Genomic DNA, 12068 nt, shown 5'->3' with positions numbered 1-12068 from the left:
GGACGCTCCAGTGCGGCCTTGTGAGTGGCCTTCAGAAAACTTTATGGATCGAGCGGGAATCAAGGAAGAATTTAACGCATATTTGCGTAACGCTGATCTTGTGAGCATCGAGGCAGACAAATGCTGCCAGTACCACTATCTCACTAGTACATTTGTGAGGAGGTTTGAATTTTCATCTTCACGTAATTCTCTAACTGTCCTGTTTGATCTTTATGAAAAATCTTATACCATGGACTTAGAGGATTTTACCGCTGCTTGCAAACTTCCACAATGGGGTAGTGCTAGTGAACCTCGCAAATTTGAATTTAGAAATTTTCTTGCTAGTATAACTGTGGGGGAATCTAGAGATATAGCACAAGCTACCATAGGGAGCATTCATTTTCCCGCTATACCTTATTTTGCTCTCTTCATAGGTAGGTGCATAAATGGTAAAGATGAAGCATGTCACATGTGTGTCCCTGATCTCAGTATTCTTAGGAGTGCTGTGCTAGGAGACAAAACTTATAACTTGGGAGCCATTGTTGCACGTAGGTTGCATCATAATAGATTTAATGGAGATTTCTTTGGAGGAATTTATGCAACCTGCTTAGCTGATTTTCTTGGTGTGGACATTCGTGAGGATGATATTGAGTTGCCTCCTACTTATTTAGACTATAATGCTATGGTCCACCACCAGTTTATCGAGAGGAATGAATCACCTCTCCGATATCGCTTAATCTTTGACAAACGTCGTGTTGTCCGTATTACTCTCCCTGCTCCTGTCTTCTTCGATTATCAGGCAAAAGGAAGATATGTTATTACCACAGAGGAGGCAGATGAGTACGAGAGGAGGGCGGAGGCAGCTCGCCGCCACGCTGCAGCTCAGGAGGCAATAACTGCCACAGCTCAGTACGACCCCAGGTACAACTATGGATATCCGCCAGGCCATCCGTGGCAATAAACCAACTTAGGCCAAAAGCCTAAGCTTGGGGGAGTGCCTATTTCCCACCGACAATACATTTATGTTCACACACTCATTGCTAGATGTCGGTGCTCATACTTTTTCACTGTAATATCCATGCTAGTTTATTTTCTTGTTCCTGCTTTCTTCTTGTGTGTTTAATAAACTTTAAGAAAACCAAAAAAAATTAGTGTAGCTTTTAGTTAGTTTACTTTTCTTGCTGTAGTAGTAATAATTAAAAGAAAACCCAAAAAGATTTCCCGTTCTTCTTTTGCTTGTTGGGAGCTTTCCCGTGTAAATAGTTTTATTTCTTTTCTTTTCTTTGGGGGTCGATAGGAAGAAGACCATAATTAAATTGTTGAAGTGGCTCTTATATGCATTATTGCTGATTTAACCAAGAGCCCATATTGCCTTGTCTTCTCCTATTTATTGAATGCTCGCAGATTCCAGCTTAGTCCAATGCACGTGCACTCTTATTATTATACACACCGTTCGGTCGTGCAAGTGAAAGGCAATAATGACAATATATGCTGGACTAATTGAGATGAGAGAAGCTGGTACGAACTCGACCTCTCTTGTTTTTGTAAATATGATGAGTTCATCGTTCCTGATTCAGCCTATTATGAATAAACATGTTTGCAATGACAATTAGAGATCATAGTTGCTTATGCCATGCTTGATTAGCTATGAGTTATAATGGTTTATCTTGCGTTCCAACATGCTATTAAAATGGTTGTGATGTGGTATAGTGGGGTGGTATCCTCCTTTGAATGATTTAAGTTACTCGACTTGGCACATGTTCACACATGTAGTTGAAACAAATCAACATAGCCTTCACGATATTTATGTTCATGGTGGATTATATCCTACTCATGCTCGTACTCAATGTTTATCAATTTTAATGCATGTTCATGACTGTTGTCGCTCTCTAGTTGGTCGCTTCCCAGTCTTTTGCTAGCCTTCACTTGTACTAAGCGGGAATACTGCTTGTGCATCCAATCCCTTAAACCCCAAAGTTATTCCATATGAGTCCACCATACCTTCCTATATGCGGTATCTACCTGCCGTTCCAAGTAAATTTGTATGTGCCAAACTCTATACCTTCAAATAAACATTCTGTTTTGTATGCTCAAATAGCTCATGTATCAACTAGGGTTGTCCGTATCTTCCATGCTAGGCGGGTTATTCTCAAGAGGAGTGGACTCCGCTCCTCACTCACGAGAAAATGGCTGGTCACCGGGATGCCCAGTCCCATGCTTCATGCAAACAAAATCAAAATAATTGCAAACAAAACTCCCCCTGGGACTGTTGCTAGTTGGAGACACTCGTTGTTTCGAGCAAGTCATGGATTGATGCTTGTTGGTGGAGGGGGAGTATAAAATTTACCATTCTGTTTGGGAACCGCCTATAATGTGTGTAGCATGGAAGATATCGCCATCTCTTGGTTGTTATGTTGACAATGAAAGTATGCCGCTCAAAATATTATTTATCTCTATTTCAAAACCGAGCTCTGGCACCTCTACAAATCCCTGCTTCCCTCTGCGAAGGGCCTATCTATTTAATTTTATGTTGAGTCATCACCCTCTTATTAAAAAGCACTAGCTGGAGAGCGCAGCTGCCATTTGCATCCATTATTATTAATTTATATTGGGTATGACTATGACTGGATCTCTTTTACCATGAATTACAATGTCTAGTCAGTCCTTGATCTTTAAAGGTGCTCTGCATTTATGTTTTGCGGTCTCAGAAAGGGCTAGCGAGATACCATCCTGTTATATCATATTATGATGGTTTTGAGAAAGTGTTGTCATCCGAGATTTATTATTATCACTCGCTAGTTCATTATGCCATTGATATGAGTAAACATGAGACCTGGGAGTTATTCCAAATGTGGTTAGTCATAATCTTTGCTGAAAACTTGAATGCTGGCTTTACATATTTACAACAACAAGAGCAAACAGAGTTTGTAAAAGTTTTTCTTTATCACTTTCAGTTTATCAACTGAATTGCTTGAGGACAAGCAAAGGTTTAAGCTTCGGGGAGTTGATACGTCTCCGTCGTATCTACTTTTCCAAACACTTTTGCCCTTGTTTTGGACTCTAACTTGCATGATTTGAATGGAACTAACCCGGACTTACGCTGTTTTCAGCAGACTTTCCAAGGTGTTATTTATGTGCAGAAACAAAAGTTCTCAGAATGACCTAAAACTCCACGGAACGTCTATTTGGAAATAATAATAAATCCTTGCAAAAGATGAAGACCAGGGGGCCCACACCCTAGACACGAGGGTGGGGGGCGCGCCTGCCCCCCTAGGGCGCGCCCCCTACCTGGTGGGCCCCCTGGAGCTCCTCCGACCTCAACTCCAACTCTATATATTTGCTTGCGGGGAGAAAAAAATCAGGGAGAAGGATTCATCGCATTTTACGATACGGAGCCGCCGCCAAGCCCTAAAACCTCTCGGGAGGGCTGATCTGGAGTTCGTTCGGGGCTCCGGAGAGGGGAATCCGTCACCATCGTCATCATCAACCATCCTCCGCCACCAATTTCATGATGCTCACCGCCGTGCGTGGGTAATTCCATCGTAGGCTTGCTAGACGGTGATGGGTTGGATGAGATCTATCATGTAATCGAGTTAGTTTTGTTAGGGTTTGATCCCTAGTATCCACTATGTTCTGAGATTGATGTTGCTATGACTTTGCTATGCTTAATGCTTGTCACTAGGGCCTGAGTGCCATGATTTTAGATCTGAACCTATTATGTTTTCATGAATAGATGTGAGTTCTTGATCCTATCTTGCAAGTCTATAGTCACCTACTATGTGTTATGATCCGGCAACCCAGAAGTGACAATAATCGGGACCACTCCCGGTTATGACCATAGTTTGAGGAGTTCATGTATTCACTATGTGCTCATGCTTTGTTCCAGTACTCTATTAAAAGGAGGCCTTAATATCCCTTAGTTTCCATTAGGACCCCACTGCAATGGGAGGGTCGGACAAAAGATGTCATGCAAGTTCTTTTCCATAAGCACGAATTGACAACTCAACTGCTAATACTTGAGAATATTCTTTGGCTCCCCTTGTGTCGAATCAATAAATTTGGGTTGAATACTCTACCCTCGAAAACTGTTGCGATCTCCCATACTTGTGGGTTATCAAGACTATTTTCTGGCGCCGTTGCCGGGGAGCATAGCTCTATTCTTTGAGTCACTTGGGATTTATATCTGCTGGTCACTATGAAGAACTTGAAAGACGGGAAGACAAAAATCTACCCCTCAACTACGAGGGGAGGTAAGGAACTGCCATCTAGCTCTGCACTTGATTCACCTTCTGTTTTGAGTAAGCTTGCGACACCTAAACCTACTTCTGCTATTCGTTCTGATATGTCGCATGTTATTGATGATGCCACTTCTGTTATGCATGATACTTATGATGAAACTACTTCTATGCTTGATACTACTGTGCCACTTAGTGAATTTCTTGATGAACAAATTGCTAGGGCTAGAGAGAAAGAAATTATTGAAACTGATTATATTGATGAAAGTGATGATGAAGACTTACCTGTTATTCCTGAGGGTTATGTTTTTTATGAAGAAGCTACTTTAGCTATTTTAGCTTGCAAAGATAGATATGAGCTCAAGAGGTTATTAGCTAAATGGAAGCAGCAATATTTTAATGCTAGAATGTAACCTGACCCTGCTTTTGGTACTTCACCTATATGTGTTACTGATAAGGATTATGAATTCTCTGTTGATCCTGATATAATTAATTTGGTTGAATCTGATCCTTTTCATGGCTATGAATCTGAAACTGTTGTGGCACATCTTACTAAATTAAATGATATAGCTGTTGGAAATATGCCCTAGAGGCAATAATAAAATGGTTATTATTATATTTCCTTGTTCATGATAATTGTCTATTGTTCATGCTATAATTGTGTTATTCGGAAATCGTAATACATGTGTGAATACATAGACCACAACATGTCCCTAGTGAGCCTCTAGTTGACTAGCTCGTTGATCAACAGATAGTCATGGTTTCCTGACTATGGACATTGGATGTCATTGATAACGGGATCACATCATTAGGAGAATGATGTGATGGACAAGACCCAATCCTAAGCATAGCACAAGATCGTGTAGTTCGTTTGCTAGAGCTTTTCCAAATGTCAAGTATCATTTCCTTAGACCATGAGATTGTGCAACCCCCGGATACCATAGGAGTGCTTTGGGTGTGCCAAACATCACAACGTAACTGGGTGGCTATAAAGGTGCACTACGGGTATCTCCGAAAGTGTCTGTTGGGTTGGCACGAATCGAGACTGGGATTTGTCACTCCGTATGACGGAGAGGTATCTCTGGGCCCACTCAGTAATGCATCATCATAATGAGCTCAATGTGACCAAGTGTTTGGTCACGGGATCATGCATTATGGTACGAGTAAAGTGACTTGCCGGTAACGAGATTGAACAAGGTATTGGGATACCGACGATCGAATCTCGGGCAAGTAACGTACCGATTGACAAAGGGAATTGTATACGGGATTGATTGAATCCTCGACATCGTGGTTCATCCGATGAGATCATCGTGGAACATGTGGGAGCCAACATGGGTATCCAGATCCCGCTGTTGGTTATTGACCGGAGAGTCGTCTCGGTCATGTCTGCATGTCTCCCGAACCCGTAGGATCTACACACTTAAGGTTCGGTGACGCTAGGGTTGTAGAGATATTAGTATGCGGAAATCCGAAAGTTGTTCGGAGTCTCGGATGAGATCCCGGACGTCACGAGGAGTTCCGGAATGGTCCGGAGGTGAAGAATTATATATAGGAAGTCCAGTTTCGGCCACCGGGAAAGTTTCGAGGGTCACCGGTATTGTACCGGGACCACCGGAAGTGTCCCGGGGGTCCACCGGGCGGGGCCACCTATCCCGGAGGGCCCCATGGTCTGAAGTGGGGAAGGAAACCAGCCCCTAGTGGGCTGGTGCGCCCCTCTTGGGCCTCCCCTGCGCCTAGGGTTGGAAACCCTAGGAGTGGTGGGGCGCCCCACTTGACTTGGGGGGCAAGTCCCCCCCTTTGGCCGCCGCCGCCCCATGGAGATGGGATCTCCTAGGGCCGGCGCCCCCCCAGGGGCCCTATATATAGAGGGGGGGAGGGAGGGCAGCCGAACCCAAGCCCCTGGCGCCTCCCTCTCCATCCCGTGACACCTCTCCCTCTCGCTGAGCTTGGCGAAGCCCTGCCGAGATCCCCGCTACTTCCACCACCACGCCGTCGGGCTGCTGGATCTCCATCAACCTCTCCCTCCCCCTTGCTGGATCAAGAAGGAGGAGACGTCTTCCCAACCGTACGTGTGTTGAATGCGGAGGTGCCGTCCGTTCGGCGCTCGGTCATCGGTGATTTGGATCACGACGAGTACGACTCCATCAACCCCATTCACTTGAACGCTTCCGCTCGCGATCTACAAGGGTATGTAGATGCACTCTTTTCCCTCTCGTTGCTAGAAGACTCCATAGATTGTTCTTGGTGATGCGTAGAAAATTTTAATTTCTGCAACGATCCCCAACAATAGCCACCCTGTTCACTAATGATGAGAGATCTCGCTACTTCTATATCCTTAAAATATTTCCGTTCTCATTAAAGGGTGATGCTAAGATATGGTTTAATTCTCTTGATCCTGGTTGTGTGCGTAGTCCCCAGGATATGATTTATTACTTCTCTGCTAAATATTTCACTGCTCATAAGAAACAAGCTGCTTTAAGGGATATATACAATTTTGTGCGAATTGAAGAAGAGAGTCTCCCACAAGCTTGGGGGAGGCTTCTCAAGTTACTTAATGCTTTGCCTGATCATCCTCTTAAGAAAAATGAAATACTTGATATCTTTTATAATGGACTAACCGATGCTTCCCGAGATTACCTGGATAGTTGTGTTGGTTCTGTTTTCAGGGAAAGAACACCGGATGAAGCTGAAATTCTATTGAATAATATGTTGACAAATGAAAATAATTGGACACTTCCTGAGCCAATTCCTGAGCCTATTCCTAAACCAACTCCGAAGAAGAGAGGTGTTCTATTTCCCATTCCTGAAGATATGCAAGAGGCAAATAAATCTATGAAAGAAAAGGGTATTAAAGCTGAAGATGTTAAGAATTTACCTCCTATTGAAGAAATACATGGTCTTAATTTACCGCCTGTTGAAGAAACATATGATCTTGATCCATTACCTATTGAAGAAACTCATGGTCTTGATAACCCGACACAGGTAGTAAAGGTAAATTCTCTCTATAGATATGATAAAGCTGAAATCCCTCCTACTAAAATTGCTAGCCAATGCTTGGATGAGTTTGATAACTTTATGGTTAAGCAAGAAGATTTCAATGCTTATTTTGGTAGACAATTAAAGCAAAATTCTTATATGATTGAACACTTGTGTGATTATATGGCTAATGTTAAAGGGAACCATGGGTTCAGAAACCTATGCCTTTTCCTCCTAAACCATCCAAGAAAAAGGATGATGAGGATTTTGAGCGCTTTGCTGAAATGATTAGACCTATCTTTTTGCGTATGCCATTAACTGATATGCTCAAAATGAATCCTTATGCTAAGTATATGAAAGATATTGTCACTAATAAGAGAAAGATACCTGAAGCTGAGATTTCCACCATGCTTGCTAATTATACTTTTAAGGGTGGAATACCTAAGAAACTTGGGGATCCACGAGTACCTACTATACCATGCTCCATTAAAAGAAACTATGTTAAAACTGCTTTATGTGATCTTGGAGCCGGTGTTAGTGTTATGGCTCTCTCTTTATATCGTAGACTTGATTTGAATAAGTTGACACCTACTGAAATATCTTTGCAAATGGCTGATAAATCAACTGCTATACCTGTCGGTATTTGTGAGGATGTGCCTGTTGTGGTTGCAAACGTTACTATTTTAACGGACATTGTTATTCTTGATATTCCTGAGGACGATAGTATGTCTATTATTCTTGGAAGACCTTTTCTGAAAACCGCAGGGGCTGTTATTGATTGCAACAAAGGCAATGTCACTTTTCATGTCAATGGTAATGAGCATACGGTACACTTTCCGAGAAAACAACCTCAAGTCCACAGTATCAACTCTATTGGAAAAATTCCATCGATTATTTTTGGAAGTTTTGAATTTCCTCTTCCTACTGTCAAGAAGAAATATGATATTCTTATTATTGGGGATGTGCATCTCCCCGTTGAGGTAACATAGTGTTATTCGAAATTTCTCCGGTTCCATGTTATTCGGAATGAGTTTGTTAACAAGACTTGATCAACCGTATTAGTGGATTCCTTTTGATGAGCATGAGATGGATGAAACTAGAAGCACAATCTTCTGTACCCTCTCTCTACATTCTGTTATTTAGTTGAAATAAAGTAAAAATAGTATTTTCTGTCTGTTTTCTGATTTATCCCTGCAATATAAAAATACCCCGAAAATAAAAGTTCTCCAAATGCCCTGAAAACGGAATATGATTTTTTCTAGAATTTTTTAGAATATCTGGCACTGAGAACACAGCAGGAGGGGCAAGCACCTGGCCACGAGGGTGGAGGGCGCGCCCCCTGCCTCGTGGGCCCACGGTGGCTCCCCTCCACTTATTCCTGCACCCACACACTCCTTCCTCCGAAAAAAATCACTATCCAGCTCAAGCACGAGTTCTAGAGATAGATCAAGACGCTTAGTTGGACTTTCACAAAACACATACCTTGATAAAGTTTTGAAGAAGTTCAAAATGGATCAAGCAAAGAAAGGGTTCTTGCCTGTGTTACAAGTTGTGAAGTTGAGTCAGAGTCAATGCCCGACCACCTCAGAAGATAGAGAGAAAATGAAAGTCATTCCCTATGCTTTAGCCATAGGTTCTATCATGTAAGCAATGTTGTGTACCAGACCTGATGTGTGCCTTCCTATTAGTTTAGCAGGGAGGTACCAAAGTAATCCAAGAGTGGATCACTGGACAGCGGTCAAGAACATCCTGAAATACCTAAAAAGGACTAAGGATATGTTTCTCGTTTATGGAGGTGACAAAGAGCTCGTCATAAACGGTTACGTCGATGCAAGCTTTGACACTGATCCGGATGACTCTAAGTCACAAACCGGATACGTATTTTTATTGAATGGTGGAGCTGTCAGTTGGTGCAGTTCCAAGCAGAGCGTCGTGGCGGGATCTACATGTGAAGCGGAGTACATAGCTGCTTCGGAAGCAGCAAATGAAGGAGTCTGGATGAAGGAGTTCATATCCGATCTAGGTGTAATACCTAGTTCATCGGGTCCAATAAAATCTTTTGTGACAATACTGCTGCAATTGCCTTGGCAAAGGAATCCAGATTTCACAAGAGAACCAAGCACATCAAGAGACGCTTCAATTCCATCTGTGATCAAGTCAAGGAGGGAGACATAGAGATTTGCAAGATACATACAGATCTGAATGTTGTAGACCCATTGACTAAGCCTCTCTCACGAGCAAAACATGATCAGCACCAAGACTCTATGGGTGTTAGAATCATTACTATGTAATATAGATTATTGACTCTAGTGCAAGTGGGAGACTGAAGGAAATATGCCCTAGAGGCAATAATAAAGTTGTTATTTATATTTCCTTATATCATGATAAATGTTTATTATTCAGGCTAGAATTGTATTAACCGAAAACTTAGTACATGTGTGAATACATAGACAAACAGAGTGTCACTAGTATGCCTCTACTTGACTAGCTCGTTAATCAAAGATGGTTAAGTTTCCTAGCCATAGACATGAGTTGTCATTTGATGAACGGGATCACATCATTAGAGAATGATGTGATTGACTTGACCCATCCGTTAGCTTAGCACTATGATCGTTTAGTTTATTGCTATTGCTTTCTTCATAACTTATACATGTTCCTATGACTATGAGATTTTGCAATTCCCGAATGCCGGAGTAACACTTAGTGTGCTATCAAACGTCACAACGTAACTAGGTGATTATAAAGATGCTCTACAGGTGTCTCCGATGGTGTTTGTTGAGTTGGCATAGATCGAGATTAGGATTTGTCACTCCGATTGTTGGAGAGGTATCTCTGGGCCCTCTCGGTAATGCACATCATTATAAGCCTTGCAAGCAATGTGACTAATGAGTTAGTTACGGTATGATGCATTACAGAACGAGTAAAGAGACTTGCCGGTAACGAAATTGAACTAGGTATGATGATACCGACGATCGAATCTCGGGCAAGTAACATACCAATGACAAAGGGAACAACGTATATCGTTATGCGGTTTGACCGATAAAGATATTCATAGAATATGTAGGAACCAATATGAGCATCCAGGTTCCGCTATTGGTTATTGACCGGAAGTGAGTCTCGGTCATGTCTACATAGTTCTCGAACCCGTAGGGTCCGCACGCTTAACGTTTTGATGTACCAAAGGTAGTTCGGAGTCCCGGATGTGATCACGGACATGATGAGGAGTCTCGAAATGGTCGAGACATAAAGATTGATATATTGGAAGGTTATGTTTGGACACCGGAAAGATTTCGGATGAGTTCGGGCATTTTCCGGAGTACCGGAGAGTTACCGGAACCCCCCGGGGAGTTAATGAGCCTTAATGGGTCATAGTGGGAGAGAGGAGGAGGCGGCCAAGTGGGAGGCGTGCCCCCCCCCCAAGCCTAATCCGAATTGGGGAGGGGCCCGGCCCCCTTCCCTTCTCTCCTTCTCCTTCTTCCTTCTTCTCCTATTCCAACTAGGGAAAGGGGGAAACCTACTCCTACTAGGAGTAGGAATCCCCCTTGGGGCGCGCCATAGAGAGGGCCGGCCCTCCCCTTCTCCACTCCTTTATATACGAGGGAGGGGGTGAGGGAGTCCTAGACTAAGGGGTCCTCGGGCGTCCGGCCTGTTTGACATGGGCCGGACTGATGCGCTGTGAAGATACAAGACCGAAGACTCTCACCCGTGTCCGGATGGGACTCTCCTTGGCGTGGATGGTAAGCTTGGCGTTCGGATATGAAGATTCCTTTCTCTGTAACCGACTTTGTACAACCCTAGTCCCCTCCGGTGTCTATATAAACCGGAGGGTTTAGTCCCTAGAGACGATCATAATCATATAGGCTAGACTTCTAGGGTTTTGGCCATTATGATCTCGTGGTAGGTCAACTCTTGTAATACTCATATTCATCAAGAACAATCAAGCAGGAAGTAGGGTATTACCTCCATAGAGAGGGCCTGAACCTGGGTAATCATCGTGTCCCCTGTCTCCTATTACCATCGACCTTAGACGCACAGTTCGGGACCCCCTACCCGAGATCCGCCATTTTTGACACCGACAGGGGGCACCCCATAGACACACAAGTTGATTGTTTAGCCGTGTGCGGTGCCCCTTCCACAGATTTCCAACTCGATTATATCGTTGTAGTGCTTAGGCGAAGCCCTGCGTCGGTAACTTCATCATCACCGTTATCACGCCGCCGTGCTGACGAAACTCTCCCTCGGCCTCAGCTGGATCAAGAGTACGAGGGATGTCACCGAGCTGAATGTGTGCAGATCGCGGAGGTGCCGTGCGTTCAGTACTTGAACGGTTGGATCGCGAAGACGTTCGATTACATCAACCGCGTTACTTAACGCTTCTGTTTTCGGTCTACGAGGATACGTGGACACACTCTCTCGCTTCTTGCTATGCATCACATAGATAGATCTTGCGCGATCGTAGGTAATTTTTTTTGAAATACTACGTTCCCCAACATCACTATCCCCCTAAAGTGTTAATGTCTGCTTCAGAGAGCATGAGAAATCATCAGGTGAGGCTGCAGCGGCGGAGCTATGTTCAAAGCTGCAGGGGGCCATGGTCCCACCAACTTTGATAAAATATGTGAAAATATATTTATTTTTTGAAGGGAAAGATTCAGAAAAATAGTCTTTTGCCCCCACACCCCCCAACATCCATATTTATGTTTGGCCCCCCAATGGATCTTAGCTAGCACTAGTACAAAACAGGGCTTTCGTCACAGGGCAATATTCACATTAGTCCCGGTTCAGTCACGAACCGGGACTAATGTGAGCATTGGTCCCGGTTCGTGTGGCTAAGGCATTAGTCCCGGTTCACCTGGGCCCTTTAGTCCCCGTTGGTGC

Source organism: Aegilops tauschii, chromosome 6, assembly GCF_002575655.3.
Source record: "Aegilops tauschii subsp. strangulata cultivar AL8/78 chromosome 6, Aet v6.0, whole genome shotgun sequence".
Lineage (NCBI taxonomy): Eukaryota > Viridiplantae > Streptophyta > Magnoliopsida > Poales > Poaceae > Aegilops > Aegilops tauschii.
This window is presented reverse-complemented; position numbering follows the sequence as displayed.